This window comes from Chionomys nivalis, chromosome 4 (assembly GCF_950005125.1).
Source record: "Chionomys nivalis chromosome 4, mChiNiv1.1, whole genome shotgun sequence".
NCBI lineage: Eukaryota > Metazoa > Chordata > Mammalia > Rodentia > Cricetidae > Chionomys > Chionomys nivalis.
The window spans coordinates 71,101,116-71,107,115 of NC_080089.1; positions in this window are offsets into that span (position 1 = coordinate 71,101,116).

Below are 6,000 nucleotides of genomic sequence, written 5' to 3' on the forward strand. Positions count from 1 at the left end.
AGAAGAAGATGCTGGGTTCCCTGGGGCTGGAGTTACAGGTGGTTGAGCATCTGGTACGGGTGCTTTGGATCTGAACCCTAGCTCTCTGAAAAATCAGCAAGTGATTGATTATTTATGTATTCATTGGTTTTTCAAGACAGGGTTCTCCGTCCTGGTACTCGCTCTATACACCAGGCTGGCCTCAAACTCAGAGATCCACCTGCCTCTGCCTCCCCCGTGCTGGGATTCAAGGTGTGCGCCTCCACACCAGCTTGAAGAAAGTGCTTAGCCGCTGAATTGTCTTCCCAGTTGGAGAAGGTGTTTCTGCGAGAGCTGCTGAATGTTTTGTGCAACTTTCACGGGAAATTCATGACCGACCGGCAGGCTGGTGGCTGGGATGGGGGAGGGACACAACATATGAACTAGGTACTAGGAAAGGAGGGTGAAGTGCCCTCACTCAGGGCCAGGAAATGGAAGGCTCACCCAAGGAAGAAAAGGAGGGATAATGAGAGGTGTCGGGGAACCCCGTGACTCTGAGGAAAACCAGGGCGAGTCGGAGGCTGGACCATTTGCCGCTCATCTATTCCTACCTAGACCACTGAGAGCATCTGCAGAACATTTGCTAAGCACGGAGAAAGCAATTATCCAGTGTGCCCACCTCTTTCCCAACAGGTAGTCTGATGATAACCAAAATAAGGAGAGTGGGTGGGGAGGCAAGGAGGGAGGCAGAATCAGGATGGGCTCACAGAGAAGCAGCATGCCTCTGCTCTCACTACAGACACTCAAGCTCCGCCAGCCTGAAGGGAAGGCAAGCCTGTGCAAGCCAGCAATGCCTCTGATACTCTGAGCCACGCCTTCCCTAGCATCTTTCTTCAGTGGCTATCTATTTATTTATTTTGTGGGACTTGGTGTATGTGTGTGTGTTGGTGGGGGAGGATGTCTGTGGCAGTAATTTGCCTAAAGCAAAACATTCAGGAGGAAGTGTAGATTAAAATCACCTCTTTCCTCTTCCAAGTTTTGTGAGCATGAAATGTGTAGTATCAAAATATTCAGATAACACCAGGTTAGCAAGAGCAACGTGACCCACTGGAAGGGCCAGGGAAAGGGGGCTGCAGGCTAACACATGTCCCTGGCCTACGCTCTGCAGACCTAGTGAATGGGGGTAGCAAGGAGCACGTAAGGCAACATCTACTCCGGGAAGCTGTGAAGAAGCACCTAGGGAGAAAGATGGGTCTGATGGGAGCCCTGGGAAGAGGTCTGTGTCTGGAGCTATGAGCAGGAGGCTGCCTTAGTCTGAGTTGCCCTGGAAATGAACCTTTGAGACAGGGGTTGGAAGCAGGTGTTATATTTAGGAAGCGACGCCAGGAAGTAGAAGTAGGGAGAAAGAAGAGTGAGGCAGAGAACAAGGAAAGGCCAGCTTTAGGGTGTGCTCAGGGGATTGAGGCTGTGTGAAGTGGGGACCTGCCTGCAGTCCCCACTAGATCTCCTGAGAAGCATGTTAAGGGGCCCCCAGAATTGGCTGCCAAATCCTCAGGGGGTTACAAGATCTCCATGTGACCCAAGGCAAGATGTTCCACAATAATTTTCCCTACTCTGGGCTACACCCCTACTGCTAAAATTCCTTCCCAGAGGGAGACACAATCTCTTTTCCTAAGGTTCCAATGACAAGCCAAGTGAGGCTCAGTTTTGCTGATCGACTCTGGGGAGTCAGTTGAGTTTATTGGATTTCCTTACGAAGCACAGGTGAGGGTTATTTACAGGGGTGTAGCCAGGCCTCCCACTCTCACACCCAAGGGACGAGAACAGGAAGTTTACAGCACATGCCTATAATCTCTGTTCCTCAGGAGGTTGAGGCAGGATGATCATTTGAGCACAGGTTTAAAGATAGCCTGAGCAATAGAGCAAGACTGTCTCCAAACAAAACAAAAACCAGTCAAGTTTTGAACTATCATTTCAAAGTATCCTGGCCTAAAAGTAGTGTGAGGGTTGGGCTGGAAAGATGGCTCAGCAGGTAAGAGCACTTGCTGCTCTTCTAGAGGATCCAAGTTCAGTTCCAACCATGTATTACTCGTTTCAGAAGTTCCAATGCCCTCTTCTGGTATCCATGGGTACTGCATGCACGTGGTGCACATACACACTTGCAGATCTTCCTTGGGTATTTAGCCACCTGAACACAGCAGGTATTCAGTATTTGTGACAAATGAATAAAAGACCCCTACTGGGCAGGTCACAATGGGAGAGGCAGGATCTAAAGAACAGAGATAGGTGCTAGGAAACTTTGGGAAAGCAGCTGTGTTTATGTCCTGTGGAAGGAGAGAGGTGAGGCTGCCCAGAGCACATCCTACAGGAGGCATGTTCCCTGTAAATGTAGGGCATCCTTCTGAAAAAGTTCAGATCACTATAAGAGGGATGGCATTTCTCAGTAGAAAGATAATCAAAGGAGGCTGGTTATAAAGTTTGACTCTGTGTGGCCTCTGCAGGACCAGCTCCCCAGGGGACACAGATTTCCTGTACTGATCGTTCAAGCTCTCACAGTACAAGAGAACCAACAAAAGAGACTGGGAACATCAAGGGATTCAACGTGGTTGAACGTTTTGCTGGTTGGTTGGTTGGGTACAGACAGAGCCTGTATCTCTAGAAGCTAGGCTTCCTGCCTTAGAGGCTGGAGAATAAAAGCAGGATGTCAACATTCAGCAAGCTGGAGGAAGTATGAACCTAAAAACAGTAGCTTCAGAGCCACTATCCTGGCCACTCCAGACCACACTTGCTATAAACATTACCCCTCTGCACCTCCCAGTGCCACCCACTAACACACCAGGACCTGAGTCCACTTTCCTGTGCCTTAACCAAAGCCAGGATGGCTCAAGTTCCAAGATTAAAAACAAAAAGTTAAAGCAGTTAACAATGTTTTTGTATTCTCTGGGCCACATTAATGAACCATTCTTTGGGTTGAATTATTTGGTAACAAGCTGGTATATGCAGACTATTCACCTGGGCAGTAAGTGGGTGGAGACTCCCAAACCACAGTAAACATGTTTTAAGGTTTGGCCTGTGGCTTCTTTCAACCAGGACTGTAAAGAACTTCTAGAACACACTTTTCTAAAATATGTCTAAAGCGAAAGGAGCCAGCTGGGCCATTCAGTGGCTAGGCTCAAAATAATGAAGAGTTTAATTTGCCTTCCGTAAGGCAGGCCCAGGGTTTCATGTAGCCCAGGCTGGCCTAAATCTTGCTTTGAGCCAAGAGTGACCTTTAACTTTTGAGCCTCCTGCCTCTACTTTCCAAGTGCTGGGATTATAGTGGCATGACTACACCTGGGATTATAGGCACACATGATTACACCTGGTGTTATGGACCGTCGGGAACCAAGGACTTGGAGCCTGCCAGGCAAGCACTCTCCCTCCCCACCTCAAGTCTACCCACGGCCAGGTCCAAGTTCTCCCTGCAGACCTGACGTGTAAGGGCTCTGACTCCATCTGCTCCAGAGTGATCAGGACAGTGATGGCCGTGGGGATCATGACCACAGCAGGAAACTCGGATTTCTTGGGCAGTTTAAGGAACTTCACATTCAGTATCCAAACTGCTGAATAACTCCAGGAAACAGATGTTCTGTTCTGCTGTGTTCTGTTTTGTTTTGCTTTGCGGTAAGGACAGAAGCCAGGATGCACACACCCAGCAAGCACCACTACTGAGCTATGCCTCATGGAGATGTTCTTATCTACCTCACTGGTGAGAGCGCTGAGGCTCAGAAGAACACAAATTCACCAAGATCACATCGCTGCCAAGAACTGGAGAAGCCAGAGGTTGAAAGTACGGTCTGCAGAGTCAGAGCCTGGCTGAGCAATTCCAGGACCCCACCCTTCCTCATCTCACACCTGCCTTCTCCTCCGTCCTCAGAGCCTCAGGAGTCTCAGGGTGGGTGGGGTCATGTGATCTCCCTCTGTGTGCTTCAAGCTTGCAACCAGTGAGGACAGCGACGGCCTCCTGGGAGACCTGCCCTGCGACATCAGAACTGAACGGAGATCTGGTCCTCTGTGCGCTGGTACGCCAGTCTTTCACAGCCCCAGGTTCCCGTCTAAAAGTCAAGGGCACAGAAAATGACTTTCACCTTCCTTTTCTCTACCATGCAAGGTCAGGTCTTGTGCCAACGTGGTGAGAATAAGCCAGGGCATGAGAGTGTCTTTAGAAGTAACAGTGACAGCAGCCATGTTTAAAACTCAGCCTGTTCTGATTTGGATATGAAGTTCCCCCCAAAGAGCTCAGTCTCCAAATGCAGTGCCTGTATCTCTAATACAGGGCTGTACTGGTGCTTTCTGTGACTGAATCGAAAAGTCTGTGACCTCATCAGTGGCTCGATCCACGGATGAAATCACAACGGTGCTGTTATTAGGAGGGTGTGGCAACCCCAGGGCCAGACCCCGCTGGAGCAAGTAGGTCACGTGAGGGGGGCAGTCTTGGAAGTTTCACTTCATCCCAGCCCCTCCCCCGTTTCTCTCTGCTTCCTGGCCACCACGAGGTGAGCATCTCCACTCTACCAGCCTCTACATGACACTGTCTCAGCACAGAACAGCAGAGCCAGCACGCCACGGGCTGAAACCATCAGCCAAAAGAAATCAACCCTTCTTTTAGAGACGTACATCACAGCTGCAGTGAGCTTCTGCCAGACGGGCCGGGTGGGGGAAGAGCTGGGTGGTCCAGACCAGGATGCTGGAACAGAGACACTGGAGGAGAGCGTCTGGCTCAATAACCCCAGTCACACATTTAAGAGGCAGCAGGCGTTGTTTGAACACTTACTCCCCGGTTGGTGGCGCTGTTTCGGAAAGTTGCAAACCGTTTAGGAGGTGGCGTTTCTCTGGAGGAAGTGAGCCACTGAACAGGGGGTCTTGGGGTCACCTCCCAAGAGCTTTTATTAAGGGTGCACGCCCCTGCACCTGGTTATTTATTTTTAATTATGTGTATGCAGGCGGGGCTGTATGTGGATATGTGTATGTGTGTGCAGGTGTACGTGTGTGCAAACGACCACAGAGGTCAAAGGTCTCTTGGATTCCTTTGGAGCTGGAGTTACAGTTGCTTGTCAGCTGCCTGCACGGAGTGCTCAGAATCAAACTGGAGCCTTCGAGAGCAGCAAGCGCTCTCAACCAATGAGTCTTCTCCCCACCCACAGGACCTTGAGCTTTTTACACTTGGGCCCCACTTCCTGTTCTCTTTCCGCTTCCTGATTCTGCTGGTTAGGTTCTGTGTTTTGTTTCATCAAGTTGGCACAAGCTAGGGTCAAATAAGAAATGGGATCCTCAATGGTGACTGTCCAGGCAGTGAGATGTCTCTGTCATTTTTAGAGTGTTGGAAGTTGCTTATAATGTACTTCCTGTTTGCTTAGGTAATATTATATCCTTCTGGAGTCTTTGATGAAGTTGAAGAATAGATACATAATTATAATTATAGCTTTCCTTAGTTATGATGAAAGATAAAGTAGATACAAATATTGTAACTGTAGTTTTTGCTTGATATCTGTTTTGTTATATGTAATTTTACTATGTTAAAGTTAAAACCTTCCTTTTTATTTTAACAGAAAAGGGGAGGTGATGTGGGATTTCCCTTCTGGATACTGTGATTACCATTGATAAATAAAGGAACTACTTTGGGCCTACAGCAGAGCTATAGGGGAACAGAGCTAGGTGGGGAAAACTAAGCTGAATGCTGGGAAAAAGGAGGCAGAGTTAGAGAGACACCATGTATCCCTGCCAGAGACAGACACCAGAACTTTAGCTGGTAAGCCACAGCCATGTGGCCATCCACAGATTAATAGAAATGGGTTAAATTAATATATAAGAGTTAGCCAATAAGAAGCTAGAGCTAATGGGCCAAGCAGTGATTTAAATAATATGGTTTCTATATGTTTGTTTTGGGGCTAAGAGGCCGGGAACAAAAAAAAGCGGCCCCTCCTACAACAGTGAATTAGAAGAACATAATATATTAAGCCAAATTTGGCCAGCCATCTCCATCTGGGGACCCTGCAGATCACA